The sequence below is a fragment of the Pan paniscus genome, chromosome 5 (assembly GCF_029289425.2).
Source record: "Pan paniscus chromosome 5, NHGRI_mPanPan1-v2.0_pri, whole genome shotgun sequence".
Taxonomy (NCBI): Eukaryota; Metazoa; Chordata; class Mammalia; order Primates; family Hominidae; genus Pan; species Pan paniscus.
The window spans coordinates 16,506,316-16,533,445 of record NC_073254.2 but is presented as its reverse complement, the minus strand read 5'-3'; the positions used below and the strand labels follow the sequence as shown (position 1 = coordinate 16,533,445).

The 27,130-nt window shown below is 40.7% G+C and overlaps 1 protein-coding gene across 3 annotated transcripts in view; it reads left to right on the top strand.

Moving 5' to 3' along the window:
• GMDS (GDP-mannose 4,6-dehydratase) overlaps positions 1-27,130 on the top strand; it is a 697,044-nt gene that overhangs the window by 342,347 nt on the left and 327,567 nt on the right. The gene's annotated exons all lie outside the window — the stretch shown is intronic.

The window sequence follows — 27,130 nt, the reverse complement described above, 5'->3', positions numbered from 1 at the left end:
TTACTGAGTCCTGGCACCCCAGCCCTCAATGCTGGCACTTGACTATTTGCAGGAATGGGGAACTGACCACCCACAGAATGGCTTATATGCATATGTAGGATGGCTTATATACATATATACATATGCCATGCAGCCAGCTTTGAAATGTGATAGCACTTCTCTGAGGTCCCTAATGTGCTGCTCAACCTTTAAGACTAATCACAAAGCTAACAGTTACAGTAATACTTGTCACAAGCATCACTTATTTGGTAGTTTCATGTAAAGATCATTGTATCGTTTTTTGGAACAGCTGTTCTGTGTGGATCTGTGAAGAAAGTCTCGGTGGGTACTTTCCATTTCCATTTGAGCATGTCAGATGGCTCAGACTCAACAGCCACCTGGGCGCTCCTTCTCAGGGACACCTGCATACATGTTCCCAGATGCCCTATGGGGTTACTGTCACATGCCAGCACCCATAGCTATGTGTTGGCCCCACATGCAGATGCACAGGTACCTTTGAGGTCCCCACCTCTAATGACACCAGCCAGTGTCCTCGGCACCAGGGGTGAGGTCCAGTGTGGAAGAGCTTTGCAAGCCTTTCCCCCGGACCTCACAGCTGCCCTGAGAATAAGTGCTCGCTGCCCAAAGGAGGCATAGCTTGGTTAAGTAGCTTGCACAGAGCACATGCAGGTAAGTCGCTGGGATGGAGTTTGGATCTCATGTCATGGATGCCAGAGCTTGTGCTGTTCTTACTTGCTTGGGCCATGCTACCTCTATCCATCTTTTCTGCCCTTATCCCCTTTCTTCTGCTTCCCCTCTTCTTTGTTTTGCAACACATTTTTCCTACCATTATCTCCCTTTTACGGAATTTAACGTTGCCTCTGAGAATTGTTGACGTTGCCCTTTGTCAACCATGTGACACTGGGGACAGGTCCATCTCCTGCACTCCTTCTGCCACCCCCAAGGAGGGAACAGGGCTTTGTCAGCAGTCAAAGCTGCTGTGCTGGGGGCTCCTGGCTATGTACCAGGCATCGTGCTAGGCCCAGTGAAGCCTGCAGTGAGGTATTAAGTGGACACCACCCTGAGCCCTAACTTGGCCAACAGGAAGGTACTGTGCATTGCTGGTGTGGGAGCCGGGGAGTCACTGTTCTGACAACCCATGCTCAAGGACACAGCAGTGAGCACGGCACTCTACTATCGGCTCAGTCAGGAAAGCCTGGCCGGAAAGGAAACAAATTCATTCGTTAAATGGACTGACCCTTTTGTCTTTGCTTAATGGAGTAACTTTGCCTTCTTTTGACTTACTCTGTCTGCCTGCAAAAAGGAAATCTGCTCTCATTTAGTGGACTCTCAGTTGTTGGTGTTGCCGAGGAGGGGGCAGTCCTCCTGGCCTTTGCTCTCAGGAAGGACAGACGGCCACACAGAGCAGCCCCCGAATGCAAATGAGAGTCCTGATTAACAGTAAGGCCCCCAGGGTTTCCTCCTTTTCCCAGAGATAAGGCTGGGGCTTCCTACCCTGCCCCAATCAGCCAACTGTTTCAGGAGCCATTTTCTCTCCTCTGTGATTACATTTATTCTGTCTGGTACGATTTCGTGTTATTTAAATCTTAGGGTTTTAAAATGGCTTTCTCAGAAGCCATTCTCTTCTGAACCGCTTGTCCCGTGCCCCTGGAAGTCTGGAGGGCCTGTCCTGACATCACGTGCTCAACATTCAACAGCGCTTTTCTGTTCCAAGCTTGCCTTCCTCCCCTAAGCTGAAATAAATCAAAGTTGGTTGGGACTCAGTCGCAATAAATCAAGACCTGTCCAGAACTGGAGCCTGCCCAGTCAAAATGTCATAGCTTGGCTTTCACTGAGGATTAATTAAAGGCCTAATATAAAGCCCAGATGTGCTTCAGGAGAGTAGCAAGCTGCCTGGTGGCTGCATCTCCCCAGGTTCCTGCCCACCCAAGAATATGGAGGAGGACAGAAAGGCATCCAGGGTTGGGAGGGCGCTGAGGGGAGGGAGGCGCCCGTAAGCACATCTGAGTGAACTTTATCTAGTTTGGAGAAAACAGGACAAGCTTTCCAGCAAGGCAAGAAGAAAAATCTATGTCAGACTGTGTGTGTACAGTATTTAAAGGGAAGGAACATGTAATATATCAGAAGGTGTGCTTTAATTGAGGAGACAAAAGAAAATGAACCAAGTAAAGAGGTTTCATTGTTTTAAAAAAATGCAGTGAGATTAATGCCTGGTTCCTGCTGAACCTGTAAATTGTTGAGACCAGAGAAGCTGTGTAGATGAAACGCTTTTGAGATATTTTTATTCACAGAAAGTTGAATTAGACGAGAATAGCTTTTGGATTAGGACTTATCCAGTTCTTCCTTTAGTTCCACACAATTCCATGTACTCAACAAAAGGGTGCCTAATTAAATTCCGATTGAAGAAATTCATATGAAAAGCAATGTGCAACATTAATTCTCCGTATGTGCAAAGTACTGCATTTGAAGTAGGAAACAAGAAACAGTGTATAATTCAAAACCCTGTATCGTGATCATATTATATGACTTTAAAGTTAAATTTTACCACTATTTGTAGAAATTTGATTCTGAAGTTGGAAAAAGAAGACATCATCAAAGACTAATAAATCCACAATCTTTTTTTGTGGTAATGTGTATACTTTCCTTCCTTGAATATCTGTAAATCAGCTATGTAGAAACTTTGTAAATAAAACAAAGTGAATCTCCTGATTGCTGTGCAATTTATAATAGACACATTTGATGCAAATAATTGGAATCTTTTGATAGATATAAATAGGCTTTTTGTGACTAGGAGGGCTTGCTATTATACAGCCTATCTTTATATTAACATTAAGCTTTTATCCATGGAAAATTCAACTTTCCCCAGAAGATGTTACTTCCTCACAATGTTATATTGATGTTTAAATTCTAGACCTGAAAATTTTGTTAATAAACAATAGTTTATGTGCTGAACAGATTTAAGAAAAATATTATGGTTTAATTGGAGTGATCAGAGTGTTTTTACCTGTTATTTGACCCAGATATTTAAATGTGCAATCATATTTACTTGTAAGGAATTTTTAGAAGTCCATTGGCCTTTTAATAGTCACATTGTGAGTCGTCATATATAGCGTCTTACTATTTTTTTATCCTATATTCAGCTTATCTTGTGGTTGAAGTATCAATTTAAATGAATTTTAACATAGCTGTGCGATATCCCAGAAACAGAAATTTCACCTATTTTCCAGATGTGCTACACATTTCTATTGAGATTACTGAGGACTGTAGATCAGTTTGGGTGATTAAGGATCTAGCAGCATGACACTTTGTTTTTTAAGGCCTTTCCTCTAGGATCCTTTACTTATTTTAGTCAATAATCTAGAAAAAATAATTTACTACAAATTTACATTTCCATTAGTTCAGATAATTTATGTTTTTAGAAGGGTTTCTGTGTCATGCTTTATTACTTAGTCCATAAATAACTTTTGTATTTACCATTGCCTTTTATTCCATATTTTAGTTTTAATAACATCAAGTGAGAATGAATGGCCTAGGACAATGTGTCTCCCGAATGAGGACTAGATTTCAAGAGCAAGGAAATTTAGATAAATAAGCTTGCCCCATTGCCGATTTTAAATACTCTTGCATACTTAATTCTCAATGTGCAGAATTAATTACACACTTCTAGAACTTTGAGCCAGTTGGCATTTGGTAAATGGCACAGCGTATGTGATATTTCACCCCAGATTTTCGAATCCATTAGGTTGTTCTTTTGTATTTTAATTTTGAAGTATTTTCGCGTTTAAATAAAGCTGTATCCTTTACCATTGCTCAGAAGTCATCTGAGCACCCACAGTAGCCCTTCTCCCTGTCTCTCCTCTGTGCGTGTGGTCTCCATAGCAGACACTGATTACTTATTGTTTATGTGTTTCCCTATTCAGATGGATGACTGGTTTGTTAAGGGCAAGAATGCATGTTTCATTTTGTTTCTTCAGCATCTAACTTAGTAACAAGCACATAGGATGAGCTCAGTATACACTGAATGAGCAAAGGCTGGCCTGTGTCTTTTCAGACTAGTTAGGGACAGTTTGGTGAGTCATTGCCGTGACATATCAAAGGCCACAGGAGAGTTCTCTGAGCTTCAAAAAAAAAGCCTTGTGGGAAAGAGCAACAAAATTCTCCTAGCATATAAGAATTTTTGGAAAATGTGTTAACTCTTTGTATTTGGATCCCTTTTATTTTGTGGAAACCATAATGTGGGGTCTTCAACTGATCTGAAGGAGTTACTGCAATTCCCTAAAATAGGTGGCCTGACCTCCTAGTAGAATCTTTTTCATTATATATTTTTTCTTTTCTATTTTTTTTTTTTGTTACAATGGGATGAAAAGCTGACTTAACAGACCTAATGTAGTTTTGATCAATGTGAGCATATGCATTGTTGCAGCTAAGGCTACCTGTGTGAGCAAGAACATCTCGTTACCAAGCCCAAGTAGTAACACGTTGTTAAAATTCAGAAAAGACTGACTTTAAGAGCTTGCCATAGTCAAAATCAGAATTATGTTCCACAGTCGTGGAGAGAAACGTATCTTAATTAGCACAGGCCATCTCTGTAGCCCGGAATATTGGGCACCATGTGGTGACTCCAGGCACGCTTGCCCCCAGGAGCTGAGAGCCGGGAGCCATGGAACCAGGGAGCCACATCTAAAAGGCTCACTGGAAAGCAGGTGCAGGCAGCCAAGGGCTGCTTACGCTCTGCTACCAGCGCTTCGCCATTCTCTGACGTGGATGGTTGCTGAAGACATGCCTTTCTTGCTAGTAAATGTATTAGGAAGTGGCCTGGGAAGGAAAAAGTTGCAGCATAACTGCTTTCTCCCTTGCGTGGTAGTGAGTTAGTGCGACATGTTGGCATAACTGAGTCATCTGAAACACTGTGAGTGATATCATCGAGAGTGCTTTTTTGCAGTTAAGGGAACATACATTTTCAAAGTATAACATTTTAGACTAGAAGGCACACTTAGAAATTGTCTACTCTGATTAGATGTGGAAATGAAGACTGAAATAAGTCACTGATTTATCCAGTGTCGGAGAGCCAGAATGAAGTAAAATGACCCAGCAGCTTCTCTGGCTACTGGTTTTTCCTTTTCACTATGCCAAACTGTCTCTTCTTGTCACATTATTTGAAAGATTAGTAGAAGTTGGCCATAAAACTTCATGACTAGTTTCTGAAAATACATCAAGCCATGTGCTTGTGATATGTGTATTTTTTATTTTGTATATTATACTTCAGTAGAAGTTATCTTAAAAACTTCATGATTTATGAAATTTGACATCAGACTTAACAGCAGGGGCTCTTTATCAACACATTTTTAATCGTAATAAAGGCTTAGCTCTTAAAGTTGAAGTGGTTATAAAAAGATGGATTTCATTGGTGCTTGTGTGTTATGTGCTAGCATATCAGACGTTTTCAAATTTTTTCCTGCACGCATTGTTGACAGTGTTCACTGTAGACTCTGCATGATAACGCCTCAGATTGTGAAATTTTAGCAGCATCTGCTCAGGGGCCGCCTCTACCTGCGTGGCCATCCACACCTACCTCTATGTTGGAACTCCATGGAGGTCACCCCACAACCCTAGTTTCTCCCCGTCCAATGAAGAAGGCTCCAGAGCGATGCCTCTGACCCAGATAAGGCTCCCTGCTCCTCCGAGCTTGCCTTTCTAGGGAAGGGACAGTTCATGTAGAAAATAGAGTGACTTAAGCCTTGAACGTTGGCTCAGAGTGTGTAGGCAGATGTGTGGACTTTTCAGCAACTAACGACACGGCGCCCTGTGGAAGGTCTCCATGTGGCCTTAGAGTGGCGACTGTGTTCTCTTTAGTGTGTAGGCAGATGTGTGGACTTTCTTCAGCAGCTAACGACAGGGTGCCCTGTGGAAGGTCTCCACGTGGCCTTAGAGTGGCGACTGTGTTCTCTTTAGTGTGTAGGCAGATGTGTGGAGTTTTCAGCAACTAACGACACGGTGCCCTGTCGCAGGTCTCCATGTGGCCTTAGAGTGGTGACTCTGTTCTCTTTGCTCTACTCCTTCACTGCCAAATTCCAAATGATGCAGCGTTTCATAAAGATTAGGTCATGTTTACAAAACAGTGTGAGCTAAGGTTCCACTGAAGCCTTAGGAGATTGTTTTTTGGCTTTGAAATGTAATACTTTTTATAGTGAACTTATTAAAACTTCTACTTTCTTCCATAATCTCCTGGAATGGCCCACCGGCTTTCTCTCTTGGTTCATTGCAGCTGTAGCACCAGGCTTTCTTGATGAAGGTCTTCTCTCTTGAACGGAGTCTACTCCTTAAAAAGTTCCATGGGTCACCTTTATTCCACTTTTCCATATCAAGCATTGTAACTGCTACTCACTTTAGTCCCCTTAGCCAGGACGCATGGGGACCACGGTCTTACATTTTCTCCTAGTAATAAAGTTAGATATTACTAATTATGCCAGTGCATTCTGATGGATCAAAGCATGCAGAAAAAACACAAATCAAAACAAACACTGATAACATTTAAATCTGACATTATAAGTAAGATTGGAGAAGAAAAATAACACCATAAATGACTATCTAATTATTTACCATGTGCCTGGTGTGTTCACAAGAGATATCTTACCAGCTCCCCAGACAGACGGGCAGGATGGATGGAGAAAGGAGGAAGAGGGGGAGAGGAAAGCAGGAAGAAAGGGAGCTTTCTTTCTCACTTTATTCTCCCATTGCCACTTCTATTATTCTTAGCACAGAGGAGCATTTATAAGGCAGGCGCAAGCTCATGAAGCACTGTTATGTGCATTATTTCATTTCCTTTTATGACATTTATCGCCGTTGTAATTAATTCATTATTTGTGTAATCCATGATGTTCTTTATTGTTGACTGTAAGTTCCATCAGGGCAGGAGCCCCATCAGTCCTGTTCATTGGAAATCCCCAGCCACTGGCACACTTTCTGGCCCAGCATAGGTGGGAAGGAATATCTCTTAAATCAATACACGCTGGGATTTGATTCTCACAGCACCTTCCTTTAGCGTGTCATCTCCCCGCAGGAAGTTGTTCTGATCCCCCATGTTACATTGGCACCTCATTCCCAAGCTTGCATTGGATCCTACTTTTTATTTTGTAACTGACAGGACACTTGTGGTTAGTTGTTCAAAGTCTTTCTTCCATGCTAGACTGTGAGGTCAGGAGGGCTTGACTGGTGTGCAATTTTTCACTGCTGCGCCCCTACAGACTTAGGGACTGGTAAATGCCCTCCAAACAAGGAGGGTGGAAACTATTATTTTGCCCATATTATAGAAAAGGAGGTTGGACCCTAGGAAGCGAATGGGCTGACTGTAATCACATCACTTGTATGAAACATACTGGCACCAGAACTCTCTATACCTGCAAGCATGAGTTTCCTCATCTTAGAGACTCAACTAGGCAGTTTCTAAGGTATCTTGCAAATCTGATTTTTAAATTGCCAAATAATTTTATTTAGAAGGTGATTTTCTTTAGTAAAATTCAGTAAGTTTTATGATGGCCTGAAGCCGGGGGAAAGGCCTCCAGGGTCTCTTCCGGGGTGGGATTTGCCACCCAGTGGAGAACCCTGAGCAGAAGAGGGTAAAGGAGGCCAGGGTAGGTGTCCAGGATGGCAAGGGTGGCCAGGGTAGGTGTCCAGGATGGCAAGGGAGGCCAGGGTAGGTGTCCAGGATGGCAAGGGAGGCCAGGGTAGGTGTCCAGGATGGCAAGGGAGGCCAGGGTAGGTGTCCAGGATGGCAAGGGAGGCCAGGGTAGGTGTCCAGGATGGTAAGGGAGGCCAGGGTAGGTGTCCAGGATGGCAAGGGAGGCCAGGGTAGGTGTCCAGGATGGCAAGGGAGGCCAGGGTAGGTGTCCAGGATGGCAAGGGAGGCCAGGGTAGGTGTCCAGGATGGCAAGGGAGGCCAGGGTAGGTGTCCAGGATGGCAAGGGAGGCCAGGGTAGGTGTCCAGGATGGCAAGGGAGGCCAGGGTAGGTGTCCAGGATGGCAAGGGAGGCCAGGGTAGGTGTCCAGGATGGCAAGGGAGGCCAGGATAGGTGTCCAGGATGGCAAGGGTGGCCAGGGTAGGTGTCCAGGATGGCAAGGGAGGCCAGGGTAGGTGTCCAGGATGGCAAGGGAGGCCAGGGTAGGTGTCCAGGATGGTAAGGGAGGCCAGGGTAGGTGTCCAGGATGGCAAGGGAGGCCAGGATAGGTGTCCAGGATGGCAAGGGAGGCCAGGGTAGGTGTCCAGGATGGCAAGGGTGGCCGTGGAGTAGATCCAGCCTGTGGGACTCATTAGATAACCTCAGTTATCAGGAGCTTCTTTTGCATGAAAGACTGTCTAGGGATCATTCAGCATTGGACAGGTCATGTCGAGGGATGAAAAGAGGTTGGTTAATGAGTACATACATAGAGTTAGCTAGAACAAATAAGTTCTAGTGTTTGATTGCACAGTAGAATAACTGTTGTTAAGAATAATTTATCGTGTATTTCAAAGTAGCTAAAAGAGAAATGAGATGCTCTCAACTCAGAGAACTGATAAATGTTTGAGGTAAAGAACATTCTTGGCCACTCATTTTCAGTCTTTATTACAAACTTTGTTTCTTCAGATTGTCCCTTAAATATTGGCAAGATATACAATTTGTCCAGGTCCCAAAGCTAGAGGAGACAGAACCTGGACTCCACGCAATTTAACCATGCTCTCAACCCCACATTAAGCTCCCTTTCCAGGATGCCATCCTCGGCCTCTGCTATGGGCCGAATTTTGCCACCTACCCCCAACCAAAATTCAGATGTTGAAGTGCTAACCCCCAGTACCTCAGAATGTGACCGTATTTGGAGATAAGTTATTTAAACAGGTGATTAATTTAAAATGACCATTAGGGTAGGGACCTATCCAATAGGACTGGTGTCCTCATGAGAAGAGGAAGATACCCCAGGAGTACGTGCACACTGAGGAAAGGCCATGTGAGGACACAGGGAAAAGGCAGCCATCAGGCAGCCAAGATGAGGCTTCAGGAGAAACCAAACCTGTGGCATCTTGATCTTGGATTTCCAGTCTGTGGTGCAGCAGGTACAGCAGCCCTAACCAGCTAAGCGGCCTTCGCCTCCCTTGTCCAGACCTCTTTGTTCACCTGCTGCTCCTCCCAAATCTCCCACCTTTGTTGATATGAGCCCCATGTACATCGTTGTCTTTGCCCCAAAACTGGGAAATCAGCCTAGAGTCCTGCCCTCCTCTTCCCTACAACACCAACAGTGAGCCCTGTCCTTCCCAGAGACATCAGTCAAATCCCTGTCTCCCTGTTCATCCCTATTATATCACCTGTGATTTGGAACCTTGTTATCTTTACCCGGAAAAAGACTCCCAGTCAGTCTGTCTGCAGTGTAGACGCTTGATGGCACTTGTGTTTGTCAATCACACTTTGATGGGACAGAGTCTACACCACCATCCAAAGGTAATCCTGCCCATTTATTCCTCTGTTCAGATTTCCTCACGATGAAATCTAACTTTGATACAACCCCTGCAGCACACCAACACCTTCATGATCTGACTCTGCTCCCACCTCACATGGGTCCTGCCTCACGTGGCCCTCACCCGACACCCGCTCTCCTCCCAGCACCGAGCCCCCTTCCCCGCTGTCAGATTCCCCGGATTTGTCAGTCGTCTATACTTTCTTACATGCTTTCCCCACGTTCTGAAGTCACCTTCTCCTTTGCCCATTTGTCCACTCTAGTTCCCGCCAGACTTTGAGGTCCTTAGTGTGAGGACTTTGTCCTTCCCTCTTGTTATTCTCACCACTTGTTTGCAGTAAGTTCCTCAAGAATGTTATGGAGTAAATAAACAAACATGTCCCAAAGGCCTTAGCTCAGTGCTTCTCTAAAGGCAGCAATTTTGCCCCCAGGGAACGTTTCCAATGTCTGGCGACAGTCTTTAGGGGGAGTGCACATATCTAATGGGTTGAGGCCAAGGATGCTGCTAAACATCCTCCAGTACACAGGGCAACAATGAGTGGTCCAAGCTCGAAGGCCAATAGTGCCAAGTTTGAGAAACTCTGCCTTAGCTCCAGCCCTTACATAATCATCCTCAAGCCAAGCTCTCTGCTCCCCCAGTCTGCTTGTGCCTTTATTGGAGCCCTTAGGAAATTCCTCTTTTTCCTTTTCCATATTCTTTATTAGACTGTGCTCCTGGAGGTCAGGAACGATGAATCACTCAGCTTTGTAGCTTCAGTGCCTGCACTGTGGCTCGGTAAGTAATAGTTGAGTAGAAGAATGGATAGGGAAAGAAAGGAGTAGGAGAAGAAGCTGATGGCATATTTCACCGCTTTATGTTTTAAACTTAGGTCAGCTCTGGATCTGTCTCTATATCTGGTGGTTCTGGTTAGAAACAAAGAGAGGGGCCAAGTGATGAGTAAACTGAGAACTATGTACAAAACCTATTGGGCAGGATACTAGTTTCAAACTGACAGGGCATAACTGGCATGCATGTTCATTTTGGTACTCATTTCTATTTGATAATGACCAGAGTTTACATAGAAGGTGGGAAGAATAATCATGTAAAGCACGTCCGTTCAATAAAAGATTCTTTAGTGATAGAAATGTTCTTTATCAGTGCTGTTCAATACAGTAGCCCTGGCCACACATGTGTATTGAGCTCTTGAGTGATAGAGATGTTCTTTATCAGTGCTGTTCAATACTATAGCCCTGGCCACACATGTGTATTGAGCACTTGAGTGATAGAGATGTTCTTTATCAGTGCTGTTCAGTACAGTAGCCCTGGCCACACATGTGTATTGAGCTCTTGAGTGTGGCCTATGCACATGAAGAGCTCAGTTTTTAATTTTATCATTTTAATTGATATTATCTTAAATGGTCATATGTGGTCACTGGTTACCTTAGTGGGCAATGCATAGCTGAAGTCTGTTTTTTGGCTGACCCCACTACACATGATAGCTTGGGAGTGTTTTGTTAAGCTTACTATAGTTCATTTTGACCAGACGAAGATAACACAAAGGTTTAAAAGAAAATGCAGTGGAGAAACAGTTCATCTTTCCAAGAAACCCTAGTGTTCTGAGTCACATCATGAGTAAATGGTGGACGGAAGGCAGGTTTAGCTGGGCAGTCATCAAAAATCATGAAGGGCAAGCAAGCCAGGTACCACACCCTCAGGCACTCCCCAGACTCATTGCCCATCGGATAAAGTTAGTCCAAGTGCCAACTCCTGCCACAACAATGCCTTATAAGGACTCTTAAATCCTGTCTGACCTTTGAACAGGTTCAGAGTGTGCTGTGTTCAAATGGGAAGGAATATAAAGTAATTCTAGAAGATATCCAACCTGTTGATAAATTATAGACCCTAAAGGGGGAAAAAGAACATCTTTTGTCTGGAATTTACTTTGAGGTGATGTGATTTTTGAGGGTAAGATTTTCAGTAGGTAATAAAGTAAAATCCCGTACCTCAACTAATAACTATTTCCTAAATGTCTATTGCTTTAATCTTAGTATCTATAGACGCTGGGGTCATACCTAAGAGTACTTTTAGATTTAACCTCCAAACTCCATGGAGCTCAGTCTTTTGTATAAAACAGAATTTTTTTAAAAAATGATTGTATTACTATCCCATTTCTCTATAATGCTTTTGACAAAATATCCTGTGGTACTTGATTTACGTTTATTCCCTTACTGGATATCTGATTTTGGAAATTAAAAAATAGGTATAACATCTCACTCTCTATGTAATAAGACACATTTAGGTGAAAATGAGATAAACGGGTGCTCTCACTTTGAAACTGTAAAGAAAGCACTAAACAGCATTTAAGATATTTAATACCACTATTCATTATTGTTCTGTTAATGTTTTAATATTATGAAATGTTTTAATATTAAAATTAGGTGGTTACTTAAGGAAGGAATAATTTTCCATACCACTGTCCTACTAAATACCCCTATAATATAAAACATAATATAAATACCTATAACATAAAATATGAAATATACTTCTAGTATAAAGGACTTTTTGCTTGTAACTACACCATCATTCTTCCATTGGAATTCCCCATAGCTTTTCTTAGAGTGGCAGTAAGATCAGATTAGAAGTGTGAGTAAAATATTATTGCAATCAATTAAAGCATTAGGCTCATAAATTGATCAATAATTTTTTGAGAACATGATAGGTCGTGATTTCATTTTGTTGAAGAAAAATGTGATAGCTAAGATGAAAAGACATGTTTATTTTTGTGTCAGGTGTTCTGTGATTTGTTAATTAAATATTTTCATCAGTTCCGGTGACCTCTTGTCTCTCAGCTGCATATTGACTTTCCCAACTGTGCCTTCCATCCTTCTGGCTGCAGTAAGAGAAAACAGATTTTCCTCAGCCCCTCCAGGCTCTTTCTTATCTAATTCAGGAGCGCCTCCTGCCAGGGAGGCTGGGCAAAGAACAGACCCAGAGGTCTCCATTTTTGTAAAAAGGTTCATGGCAGGTCGGTTATTTTTCAGTATATTTTTTAAAGGCGTGGTTGAGCTAATTTAATTTCTTCTGTTCATTAATTTCTCTCCTTTCACCTCCACCCCCTCTGAATAAACGGCCCTTCACACGAGTCCAGTGTAGCTTCAATACACCTTATTCACACTGCCTTTTATTGCAGCTGCATTCCAGCCAGCTGGAGGTGGCCCGGCTGCCTCAGCTTTCCCGATTTAGCTCTGGAAATGACTTCAGCATGGCAAAAACGTTTCACTGGCCAATTTGGAAAACAGGATTCAATTTGTGAAGAAAGCTCAAAATGGCAACTGAGAATGAAAAAGAGGATGGAGAAGGTTGCGGCAGCAAAGCAGTAAGGGAACAGAGATGGGCCAGGTGCGCTGGCTCACACCTGTAATCCCAGCACTTTGGGAGGCAGGCGGATCACCTAATGTCAGGAGTTCGAGACCAGCCTGGCCAACATGGTGAAACCCTGTCTCTACTAAAAATACAAGTTAGCTAGGCATGGTGGTGGGCACCTGTGATCCCAGCTACTCAGGAGGCAGAGGCAGGAGAATGGCTTGAACCCGGGAGGTGGAGGTTTCAGTGAGCCGACATCGCGCCACCGCACTCCAGCCTGGGTGACAGAGTCAGACTCCGTCTCAAAAAAAAAAAAAAGAAAAGAAAAAGAAAACAAAAAACCAGAGATGAGAAACTGTCGTTCTCTGCTCGTGCTCCTTCCTTCTTCCCAACTGGGCCCCCATTTCCACCCTCTTAAATTGAGGTCAGGTGGGAAGGAGGTGGATGGGGAAGCTGCAGCCGAAAGCCAGTTCTTTGCCTTGCACTTTCGTTGCCCTCTTTGGGACTTCTCTTCCTGGCCCCGGCTTAATTACGGGCCTGATATAAACAAGGAGCTAGTGTGGAACTCTGCACAGGCTGCTGGAGAGGACCAGGCAGCGGTTGCCAGGACTGGGTTCTGTGCAGCAGTCTTATCTGGGAGCAGCCATAAGAAGGGAAACTGCAGCTGCAAGTCAGAATGCGTGTCCAGTCACAGTAGGCCAAGGCATTGGCTGTTCCATCGACACAGCTAGGGGTAAAAAGTGGTAACGCCTTCTTTTTTGCAAACACTGTGAACCTAAAGCCACCCTGCTAAATTTGTGTCTGTCTGTTAGATCCAATAGTTATTTTTTAAGTAATTCATATACGGAGTTAAAAGCTTAATTAAGGCTGGGTGTGGTGGCTCATGCCTGTAATCTCAGCACTTTGGGAGCTAAGGCAAGTAGATCACCTGAGGTCAGGAGTTTGAGACCAGCCTGACCAATGTGGTGAAACCCCATTTCTACTAAAAATACAAAAATTAGCCAGGCATGGTGGTGTGCACCTGTAATCCCGCTACTCAGGATGCTGAGGTGGGAGAATCACTTGAACCTGGGTAGTGGAGGTTGCAGTGAGCCAAGATCATACCACTGCACTCCACCCTGGGCAACAGAGCGAGATTCCGTCTAAAAAGAAAAAAGCTTAATTAAAAGTGGATTTATGGTAGTGGGCTTTGGTAACAGATTTGTTACTGAAATGCATTACAGACAGGCAGATTCCAGATTCCCAAGGCTGATGGATTTCAAGTCTAGGGAAGACATATTTCTAGGTAAAAGCTGTATGTGTATTATGGCTTTCTCTTTGGATATATATTTCAGTCTCCCCCGAGAGAAAAGAAATGTCATATTTAAGTATGAACATACTTTAATAATAGGTGCTACTTACATCTCTACTATGTTGTTTCTGTTATGTGGGATTTGTGGTATAAAAATAAGCAAGTATATTATTTATAGTTTTTTTCTTAAAAGAACACTAAATTTTGAATAATTTCAAAAGCCTATGCTACCTTCAGAAGTTAAGCATGGATCCTAACAATTTATATGTGTAGCCATATCATGAAGGCGTAACTACTGAATGTTTACAATCGATGGGATTTGTGGAGTTCTGTGGCCTCCTTGGCAATTTCAGCATCTGGAAGAGGTGTTGATGTTGTCATACGACCTCAGCCCTGGATCCTCATCTGTCTTCTAGCCCAGTGGTTATCAAACTTCTAGTGTGCGTAGGAATGACCTGGTGGTCTTGTTAAAACACTGATTTTGGTCTTCACTCCCAGAGGTCTCATTTAGTCGATCTGGGTGGGACCCATGAATGTGCATTTTTAACAAGTTCCCTGGAGATACTGATGCTGCTACTCTTGCTCCCACATTTTGAGAATGACTGCCCTAGTGGTTCATCCTCTTCTTGACCTAACACTAAGGAAGTGGTAACCAAGTTTTAAAAATTAGCCTCTCTTGTTAAATTAGGAGATCAAATACTTAATACTAAGTGGCAGTTTCTTTTAAATAACTTGGAAATTTTTGAATCCTCCAGGACTGCCCCTGTTTTCCAAATTAGCATAATCTACTCTGGAAGTTCAGGGATTAGGCTAGAATATGAATGGGCCGGGCTCTTGTTCTGACACAGCCATTCATAGCACCAGCTTATTTCTTATCCCAGCACATTAAACTCCTCTTCTCTGGCCACTAGCGGTATAGTAGGTTGGATTTGGACAGCACAGTATGCCCATTTAGACATGAATTTATTTCTCAGCCCTTCTGAAGACAACAGTAGTGAGGATTTGATTTGATATAATGACACTGAAAATGGAAAGGAAAGGATGAGTGAAAACCTGTAGAGATGGAAACCACGTGGTTTGACTAATGCCTGTGTGGGAGAGGCACAGGAAAGGAATGAATCAAAGATGGCTTTATGTATCAGACCAGGAGAATAGATGGCAATACCAGTAAAAATCAGGAGTTGGCTTTGTGAAAGAAAATAAGGTTGATTTTTAAAATGTAAGCCCATACATTTGTAATTGGTTGATTTTCAACAAGGGTACCCAAACAAATCAGTGGGGAAGGAACGTCACAAAAATTAACTCAAAATGAACTCAAAATGGATCCTAGCTGGAAATGTAAGTGCTAAAATTGAGGCATCAACTGTTCACATTGACGCGGCTGGGGTAAAAAATAGTAACACTTTCTTTTGAAAACACCATTGAACCTTAATCCACCCTGCTAAATTTGTGTCTGTTATTTTTAAGTAATTCATATGAAGTGTTAAAAGCTTAATTAAAAGTGGATTTATTGTGGGCTTTGGTAAAAGGTACATTACAGGCAGATTCCAGATTGCCAAGGCTGATTGATTGAAAACACAGGTGAGAGATACTCTTCTTGAACTTTAGTTAGACATAGCCTTCTTAGATATATAACACCTAAAGCACTAGCAACAATGGAAAAAATAGATAAAATGGACTCCATCAAAGTTAAAAACTGTTCTGATAGCACACCATCAAAAAAGTAAAAAAGCAGCCTACCAAATGGGAGAAAACATTTGCAAGTCATATATCTGATAAGGGGCCAGTATCCAGAATATATAAAGAACTCTTACAACTCAAGAATAAGAAGACAGCCTAATTAAAAATAGGCACAAGACTTAAATAGACATTTCTCCAGAGAAAATATTCAGCCGACATGAAAGGACATGCACGTGAAAAGATGTGCCGCACCATTAGTCACTAAGGAAATGCCGCTCAAAACCACGGGGAAATACCACTTCACCCCCACTAGACTGGCTGTGATAAAAAAGACAGACCGTAACAAGTATTGGCGACGATGTGGAGATATTGGAACCCTCGTGCATTGATAATGTAAGACAGCTTAGCCACTTTGTAAAGCAGTTTGACAGTTTCTCGGTGTTCAAGAAAGGCACGTATTTAAGATAAATGAAAACATACGTCCACATGAAAACTTGCACAGGGATCTTAGTAGCAGCGTTATTCACAATAGCCAAAAAGTGGAACTTTTGGTAGAATGATGTCCATTAATTCATAAATGGATAAATAAAATGTAATTCATCCATAATACGTCATATTATTCAACCATAAAAAGAAGGAAGTACTAACGGACACTGCAATGTGGATGAACCTGGAAAACATTATGCTAAGTAAAAGAAGATAGACCGGAAAGGCAACATATTATATGATTCCATTTATATGAAATGTCCAGAACACGTGAATCCATAGACACTGAAAGTACACTGTAGTTGCCGTGGGCTAGGTACCAGAAATGGGGAACGACTGCTAATGGGTACAGCGTTTCTTTTTGGGTGATGAAGTATTCTAAACTTAGATCCTGGTAATGGTTGTGTGACTCCCTGAGTATACTAAAATCAATCTGATTGTATGTGAATTATATATCAATGAAGATTTTTTTAAGTAGTAAAAATCTTAAGAAACCAAGAATAAATGCCAGGGTAAAATCCAGTGGACGTTTGGAACTTGGGAGAGAGGTCTGTGCCAGAGGGAAACGTGAAGTTCCTTGCATGGAAGAGTAGTCGAAGCCGTGGAAGTGAATCAAGTGTCCAGGGAGAATGTGGAGGGAGGGAGAGCAGTGAAGTTGTTGGAATGCAGAACCTGGGAGCACGGTTCTTTTTTTAAGGACCAAGAAGAAGGTAGAAGAATGATTGAGAGATAAGGAAGAAACCAGGATGGCACAGAATAACGAAAGTGAAGGAAGAGAGGCAGGTTTACAGAATGGGCAGTCACAAAGGGAAGTGCGATGGAATGACTCAACGAGCCACTGAGTTTGATGTTTGGGAGGTCGCTGTTTTTCATATAGATCCAGTGGAGGTGGAAGCCACATACAAAGTTTTAATGAGTGTGTGGAGAATGAGTGAAGGCTTAAGGAAAGTAGCATAGTCAGCCCTTTGTTTTTACACGTTCCGCATCCATGGATTCTACAATAAAAAATAATAATACAGCAAAATATATACATATATATTTTTAAATACTGACCAGGTGCAGTGGTTCATACCTATAATCCCAGCCCTCCTTTGGGAGGCCTAGTTGGGAGTACCCAAAGCCATGGGGGCCCACCTCTTGCATTAGTGTGACCTTGATGTGAGACATGAAGTCAAAGGAGATGATTTTGGAACATTAAGGCTTAATGACCACCCAGCTGATTTCAGACTTGAATGGGACCTGTATCCCCTTTGTTTTGGCCAATTTCTCCCATTTAGAATGGGAACATTTACCCAATGCCTGTACCCTCATTGCATCTTGGCAGTAACTAACTTGCTTTAGATTTTACAGGCTTCTAGGCAGAAGGGACTTGCCTTGTCTCATATGAGACTTTGGACTTGGACTTTTGGGTTAATGCTGGAATGAATTAAGACTTTGGGGGATTGTTGGGAAGGCATGATTGGTTCTGAAATGTGAAAGGGACCTGAGATTTGGGAGAGACCAGGGGCAGAATGATATGGTTAGGCTTTGTGTCCCCACCCAAATCTCATCTTGAATTATAATCCCCATAATCCCCTCGCGTAAGAGAGAGACCAGGTGGAGGTAACTGGATGATGGGGGTCGTTTCCCCCATGGTGTTCTTTTGATAGTGAGTGAGTTCTCACGAGATCTGATGGTTTTATAAGTGTCTGGTCATTGCTCTGGCATTGTCCTTCCTGCCACCTTATGAAGAAGGTGCCTTGCTTCCCCTTCGCCTTCCACCATGATTATAAGTTTCCTGAGGCCTCCCCAGCCTTGCTGAACTGTGAGTTGATTAAACCTCTTTCCATTATAAATTACCCAGTCTCAGTAATTATAGCAGTGTGAAAACATACTAATATGGGGAGGATAGCTTGAGCCCAGGAGTTTGAGACCAGCCTGGGCAACACAGCAAGACCCTCATCTCTTCAAAAATAATAATAGTAATAATAATAATAATAATAATAATAATAAAATAGCCAGGAATGGTGGCACATCCCTGTAGTCTCAGGTACTTGGCAGGCTGAGGTGGGAGGATCATTTTAGCCCAGGCGGTCAAGGCTGCAGACAGCCATGATTGCACCGTTACACTCCAGGCTAGGCCACAGAGCCTCTGTCTCAAAACAAAACAAAACAAAACAAAAAAACCTAAAAACTAAAAATACAGTGCAACTATTTATATAACATCTGCATTGTATTTAGTATTATTGGTAATCTAGAGATGATTTAAGGTATATAGGAGAATGCATGTAGGTTATATGCAAATACTATACCATTTTGCATAAGGGAGTTGAGCATCCTTGGATTTTTGTATCTACAGGAGGTCCTGGAACCGATCCTCTGTAAATACTGAGGAATACCTGTATGGAGTAGTTTTTAAGTAATTTGGGAGGAAGAAGAAAATAAATTGCTGAGGGTTGAAGAAAGGTTTTGTTTTTGCTAATGACAATGACATTGTTTAGAAGAGCAAATCTTAAGATTTAAAGGCAGAAGGAAAGGAACCAGTAGAGAAGGATGATTGATAATGAAGGCAGAGCAGAAGAAAATTCATAACAGAATAAAACTCTGGATCCAGTTATTATAAACACATGGTACCTCATTCTCACCTTCATAGCTCTTTCTTCCTGTTTTGGAGGTAGCCGAACATCAATATGTTCAGTAAAAATTTGGGGTTTTTTTACTTAATCAAAAATATACCTAGAAACATTGATAACTTGCAGTTTTGTAAAGTGTTTCCAAATCTATGGCCTTCTAACACCTGGAGTCTTTGTAAGATCCCTCCTGGTACCCTGAGCTCAGAAGCCAGCACTGCCTTTTACCAGCTTTGGCAAAATTTTGTAAACCTCTCCAAGTATGTGTTGTCATCTCTAAAGTGGTAATGATATCTACTTGCAAGGTTTTAATTAAGATTATCAAAAAGGTATTATTGAATAATATATATAGCTGCTAAGTGGTAAAGAACAGGGCCCTACAATAGACTTTCATGGGTTTGAATCCAAGGCAAGTTGCTTACCCTCTCTACATGTCTGTTTTCTCATCTGTGAAATGGATCTGATAAAAGTACTTATGTCATGTGGTGGTGAAGATGAATAAATGAGAACATCTGTATAAGTGCAGAGCCTGGCACATCTGTAAGTTTGCTCAGCAATTGAAAGTAGTAGCAGCAGTTGCCACCACTTTTACTACTCAGAGTAAAAATGCTAAGAGCAAATAAGAAAAAAATCTGCCAATTGTTAGTGAGAGCTAACCAATAAGAATGAGTTCTACTAATTTAATCATTTTTCAAATTAAAGCCTGGAGCTGCTGAAAAAAAAGTTTAATATTTGCTGAAAGAGTCAAATCTAATTCTTATTATAATAACCGGACATTATTACCTCTGACACAGAAACTTTAGTGTTTGTTCCCTGAGTCACTGGTGTTGATAAATATAAGATAAATATTGTTTTTATTCTTGATTTTAAAAAATCAGTGTAATTGATTAAAATTAAATAAGTAAGGTGGTCATTGTTCCTTACAAAACTGCTCAGTAAGATACACTTACAGTCTATTTTTTATTGAGAATGCTATTAGTAATTCTAGTAGTCTATTTTTTATTGAGAATGCTGCTAATAAAGTAACTATTAGATTTATAGGCCCCTGTAAATGAAATGTCTTAATAATATAAAATCTACTTGCATTCACAACAGCAGGGTCTCTAATTTATGTTTTATTTCCATCTATGATATGTGACATTTTTTGATTTATCACAGAATAAAATTTGTGTCATTTCTGGTCATTCTCATTTTTTATTGATATTTAGTTGTTAGAGTAAAATTCCAACAGAATTACACAACTGAGAAAGAATGATTTGATAGGTCCTAAAAGTATATGCCCAATGGATTTCTAATGGAGATTGAACTTGACGGAAGTATGCTAAGTTCTTCAAGTTGGAAATTAATGTTATATTTTAAGGGGACATTCTTGGCATTGCTTTTACCTTTTGGGAGGATGGGAGGAGGAAAATCATAACTTTTCTTCTTTTCTCAGACAAATGACCAAGCAGGAAATTTTTTATGAATTACAGAAACATTCAGATTGAATAGCATGCTGTGATTCCCGGCTCAGTCACTTTACTTTACCCTGCCCTTCACATTTCTACAGACAGCAGTAATCAGAGCGGTCTGGGAACCACTCAGTCTGTGTCAGTGCAGCCTGATGAGTTCAGAAGACTCCTTTGTTTTGAGCTGTGGAACAAGAGGAAAGGGTAAAATTGGCCCCTCTGCCTGCGGCTGGATGCAGCATGGTATCCCAGGCCAGCCTGCCACTGCAGTAGTTTAAACAAGGTTTGTGGTCTTCACGTTCCATACCAGAGAAGGAGCGATGTCCCGTAGGGAATAGCAAGTAGATGGTAACATCAGACACTTAAACGTGGGAAGCGGGCAGCCCACAGACTGACAAGGTGGACTCTGCCCTCTAATACTTAGGGAACCTCGGAGACCAAGGAACAATCACGACCTTGTCACATCACTTTCCACTGTGATCTTTATAAACTAAAGCATAGTATCTTAGCACTATGAAAACACTTCGTTCTTTGCCTTTGTAGTCTCCAGCCAATGTCGGTTTAGATATATCCCTCCCATGGCTTCTCCTACTCTTCCTTGGTATGAGAAAGTGAAATAAAGTTCAGATTAAACATTTCACTTCTTTACTGGTATTTGTGGCACATTAATTTGATATATGATAAAGATAAACAAGCAGAACCAGAGAGTAAGGGGGAGAATCCACTTATTCTAAGATAGCTTTTCTTTTTCAACTTCAAAATGAGAAATAATTATATTTATCTCTGTAACATGGAGATAACTAGGCTGTAAATTAATTTCCATGCAGGCTTTTCTAATAAATTACAGAGTTTTACTCTTTTCCAGAATCAGAAGTCCAAAATGGCATCTCTGGGTCAAGTGCTCTGAGACTTCTGACCTTGTTTCTCCATAACGAGGGCTTTATCCCCTTAAATTCATAAATTACTTAAAACATCCTTTTAACATCTCAGAGGAGAGGTGCCAGATTGCTTAAATATCTCCTGTTTTATCAGAGTGCTACATTCATTTTTCACTCATTTCAATGTAGTTTTCTCCTATAGTTAAATCACCATTTCAAAATTTAACATTGAGTTAGGGAGCGTATAGATAAATGATAGAACTTTGTGACTGAAATAGATAAATCTTGGGCCACTGCCAGTAGATAAATAATGTCTATTCAAGCATTTTAGAAGTGATCAGCTATGAGGTCGCGCAGCTCAGGGCACCGTAGCCTAATGCACTTTTTAATGAGTAAATCATTGCTAACTGGTGTGCTCATAATTTAACTCCTTTTTAAATATACTGCCCATGGGTTTTGCCCCTCAAATGCAAGTGAGGTACCCTAAGGGCCAGAAGGGGACTGGGAACATTTACAAATGAGCATGACACTAATGTGAACCAATGGATTATTTGCATTCCACTGCTTCAGTTATCACTTAATGGCTGCAGGCTCTGATGGCAGGCCTGTGGACTGTGTTATGTTAGCCTCAAAAATAAATGCTAATATCTGCGAAGTTTTCACATTCCCCACCATATTTGGTCAATTGTGCTAGCTTAGCCCCTTAAGGGCTGCCAAGAGTCTTGTTGGCAAAAATGCCACTTTGGTGAAGACATAGCTGACCACCAGTCCTATTTGTAGACTTTCCCTGGTTAACGCTACATCATTTCCTCCCCTTAGAACTCTGGGATTTGTGCTTTTTATTAAGTGTGATCATTTGAGTTAAATATAAATTGCCCTCTTATATCATATTTTCCTTTGTTGGCAGTGTTTTGGTCTTTGGATAATTCTCCCAAGGGAAGTTCTCAACTGTATAATTTTAATGAATGGTTGTATTGATCTGCTTTTCACACAGATATTTGATTGGGTACTTGGGACCATTTGGTAGAAAAGTAAGATATATGGGGTGAAAGGAAATGACTATTTCAGGTTCCTATATGTGGTTTAATTGTGGCTCCTTTTCCTTACATTGAGGCTCTCGCTCTGATTGTAATTACATTAAATCAAAATCTTTGCTAGTTAAAAATTGTATAATAAATATTATATAGATGGCCATGTTCTGTCCATCTATTCTAAATGAACTGGGATTAAAACTAGGTAACAAATTTTGTAATGATTGGGAAATGCCTAGTTTTGATTAAATAAATGTGTAATAGTGTGTTCGAGTTTATGCCCTTTATTTGGTTAATACTGAAACAAAGTATATGGGGTCAAAATTCCTTTTAGATATATTTAAATGTTAAAATTTAAATATTCATGTTTTAATGGTGAAGCTTTTTCATTGCTTGGCTCAGCACACAAAATAATTTGTACATTTTTAAGTAGGAGGAAATGTCTGTCTTTCAGTACGAGGGGAGCTGACTTGTAGTGCTGTGTCTGCTCCTTAAATATGTATGTGTGTGAAAATTAGACTTACCTAGATTTTTTTCAGCAAAACAGGGTTTAGAGTGAGCTCATGTATCTGAGAGTATTTCTAGCTTTTAAAATCTATGATTTTATAATATATGTGGAAGGTTCTTTTTATTCAAATTGTCTTTAAGGTATTTAATTTGTTTAATTTTTAAAAATCCAGTAACATATAAAAAAGATAAATGGACAATTGTGATTTCCATAAAATTATTATTATCATTTTATTTTATTTTTTTGAGATGGAGTCTTGCTCTGTCATTAGGCTGGAGTGCAGTGGCACGATCTTGGCTCACTGCAGCCTCCGCCTCCTACGGTCAAGCAATTCTCCTGCCTCAGCCTCTCGAGTAGCTGGGATTATAGGTGTGCCTCACCACACCCAGCTAATTTTTGTATTTTTAGTAGAGATGGGGTTTCACCATGTTGGCCAGGATGGTCTGGATCTCTTGACCTCGTGATTCTCCTGCCTCAGCCTCCCAAAGTGCTGGGATTGCCACCGCACCCGGCCCATAAAATTATATTTTTAAAGAAATCAAAGTCCTACTTATATATTTATTTTTAATGCCACAAATTGCACATATGCAAAAAGAGTAATCCTTTTCTCTAGGAAATGTCTCATGCTAGTACTGCCAGCATACCTACCATGATATGAGTTCCCATGAGGAACCAAGCTAGATTACATACACAGTTTCTTCTAATCCTCACAACAATCACTCGTGATAGAGATTTGTTCTGTTTTACCAAAGGAAAAACCTGGAGCTAAGCCTAAAAGTTACAAAGACCGGGGAATTCTGAACTTGGATAACCCATGAGTTTTCTATTATGTCATGTTGCCTTATCCTTATAAATCCATTAGATAATGACTTCAAGAGAATATGACGTGGAATTTAAATATCCTGTCTGTGGCCACATTAGTGCTTATTAGATAATCAGCAGTAATAATTGTGTTTGGATCCTTTTGCTCACTGACCCTCTGCTAGACACTGCTTACGACGTTGGGTTCTTAAGATTGGATTTTTTTCTTTTTTCTTCCTTAACTCCCTATGTAAAGTCCTTCGTTAATTATTTCTCTCTCTTCCGTTTAATTGATTCTGTGTCATGATCATTCTAATTGCAAAATATGGAATCTTGTAATTAACTTGTCATACTATTCTAAGAGCACCTCTCATTACACTTTGGTTTATTTCATTCTAGCCATTTATTCATATTTGAGTGTATACAGTTGTACTTATGTACACACACGCATATATCCCTGTGCATGCTCAACTAAACTGGGAATTTTAACCAATATTTGCATTTCTAAGCAATATTATATATCCATTTTAAAAAGCCAATTAAATAGCTCTTTGGTGCAATACACTGAGAGTATTGTATGTCAGTTTTCTCTGCCTCCAGCTCTGAGGGACCAAGGGCTATGAAGAATTCTCAGACCCCAGATGCCTGCTAAATATGCTTAATTTAGACAGCATAAACTGTATGTTCCAGTTTGAAAATGCCACACCATGTTTTTTAAGCCCATGCCTTCCTTCATTGATTTAGAAAAGAAGTTCTAAAAATAAACCACTCACCAGAAATAAACCTACTTACATGTGTATTTAAAAATAATCACTTAGATTATCTTTTGTGGACCAAGAATTGGTGACATAGGACCTTATCTCGGAAAAACTCTGTAAGTTTTACTGTAGCTTGTGAGACTTTGAATCTTACTGCTGTCTGTGGTTCTGGAAGGTTTTGTCTGCCTCCTTCTAATGGTAATTCTTACCAGATCTCTCGCTGACTGTTGGTCATCTTGCCAGATCTTGAGTGATGTCTTTTGCTTCATCCCGCTGTGCATCTTGCAGGAAAGCAGATGCTCTTGGTCATTTGAGTAATCCGAATCCTGTTATTTCCAGTCAACTCAGTTGGATTTCTGGGATGAGAATTGGAGGAGTCCCATTGAAAAACTGGAATGAGAGATGAGAAGTTTGCTGAAAACAGAACATTTTTTTGTGCGTGGATTGATTTGCCTCGTATACCTGCCTTGTACTTAAATCACATCTTTGCAGTTTAAAATAGAACACATTATTTCTTCAGATTCACTTATTTTGACTACATCAGTAATGCTCTTACAAGGCTGCATGACAGATTTATGGTGACATGCTTTAGGCAGTTCAAAATCCTTAAACCTATATTCAGCTCCTTTTTTCCTAGAAAGTAAGTCATCTTAATTTTCAATCTTTCTTTCTTTTTAATCTTTTAATGATTTCTTGGGGGAGAGGAGTCTTGTAAGTTAGATTCTTCAAGCTTGGCTACAAATGGGTTAAAATATAATGTAAAATATTATACATTCTCTGGTTTGATTTTGTCTGCTCATTTGTTTCTCCCATGTTCTCAGTATACATTCCAAGTTTATTGTCTGTATCACTTGTTCCATTTCTGCAGGAAAGGCTGCTTTTCTAATTGTGTTTGGTCTTTTAAATTTATCAGTGCTCCCACTTCCCTCCTGCCTGTTTTTAAATTAATAGTTGAATGTCTTTTTTACTGATGACAGAAAAATACCTTTTTCTAACATTTTCTCTTCATCTCAGAAACGCAGTGCTGGAATGATCTTACTTTTGGTGCAGTCTATTATTTTTAAGATACTAGGATTTTCTTCTTTTGTTTCTTTATCCTGGATTTCTACTTTAATATTTCATCAACAATTCATACCCTTCTTTCTAGTTTAATTTTTCTACTAAGTACCTGTCTATCTAGTAGTGATATTCATTTCAGTGATTACCTAAATACAGGTGGAGATATTATAATGGGTAGGCAGTGTTTGACATTTCCAACTGGCCATTGTTGGAACATAAGGCCATTGTTTCTGCTGCTGAAGTTATCTTTGTTTCTAAAGAGTTTTGAAGTATATTAATGGAGGTTAGTTAGAATTAGGAAAATATTAGGGTCAACTATATTGCTCGTCTGCTTTCACAGTGAAAGGTAGCATGGAAGTGTATACTTGCTGGTTACCCTGGCAGAAATACCAACTCTAGCAGCTATTTGGATGTTAACCACAATGGCTAGGAACCAAAGCAGTACACTTACAGTGTTAGGGAAAGGAAGAGTACTCAGCAGTGTTGAGTTAAACAAGAGTAGTAAGCCCCCAACGTAGCTCACTTACATTTTTAAATATTTCTTTGTCGTTGTTGTTTTAGAGACAAAATCTTGCTGTGTCACCCAGGCTGGAGTTCAGTGGCACGATCAGGGTCTCCTCACCCTCAAATGCCTGGGCTCAAGAAGTCCTTCCACCTCAACCTCCTGAGTAGCTGGGGCAACAAACGTGCACCACCACACTTTGTGATTTTTTTTTTTTTTTTGTGGAAATGAGGTCTCGTTTCATTGTTCAGGCTGGTCTTAAACTCCTGGCTTCAAGCAGTCCTCCCATCTCAGCCTCCCAAAGTGCTGGGATTACAGGTGTGAGCCACTGGGCCCAGCCTAAAAATTTTTATAAAAGTAAAATACTTTTGTGACTTTACCTTCCTCTTCTCTTTATTTTTACTGTGTGCCTTTCTACTCCTGTAATAGAAACTCTATTTAAGAAATATTCATCATCACTTATCATTATTCATTCTTCTCCCAAATCAACTCAGATATACGTTGAATAATAAAATCAGTTTATTGTCTCTCCTATCATCTTTGTCAAGTTCCCTTAACATCTCATATGTAAGACGAGGTCATGTGTTCTTGCAGTGTAGGTCGTGCCTCTTATACCCTTAAATACAGTGTCAGGGTTCAAAAATGTTACCATCCTAGAAAGGCTGTACTATCTCTGAGGTCTCATACACGATATCGAGATCAGATCTCACTATATGTGAGGAAAGTTTTTAGAGATGCTTTAGAAATACAACAGATGTCTGAGTTGGTTAATCTGACAAGAGTCAGTGGATTATTCTGTTAGCATGATTACCACCCAGTACTACAGATTTCAATACTGCTTCAACACAGAGGAGTAAAAACCAGAAAATCTATAGTGAAAGGCACTTCTCTCTATCTCAATATTCTTTAAAAAAAAAAACCTTTGGTAACATAATAAGAAATAAGAATAGGTTTCTGTCTTCAAGAAATATTTAGTTTTTAGCTTAACATAAAAATGCCTATATTGGCTTATAATTCTGTTTTATTTAGTATAAAAGTGCCCATGTTGGCTCATTGGCCCATAGGGGCTCTGAAGTCACTTGAAGTTTACTCACCCAGCAAGCTTGCCTCCTTAGCAGGTGAATATTCACCCTATGCAAGGGGTGCATTTATTTCAAAGGTTTCTGAGAATGCTGATAAATTCCACCACCTTTCTTAGTAGCCTATTTAATGTTTTTTCTTCTTGTGCTCAAGTCCTCCTCACTTGTATGTAA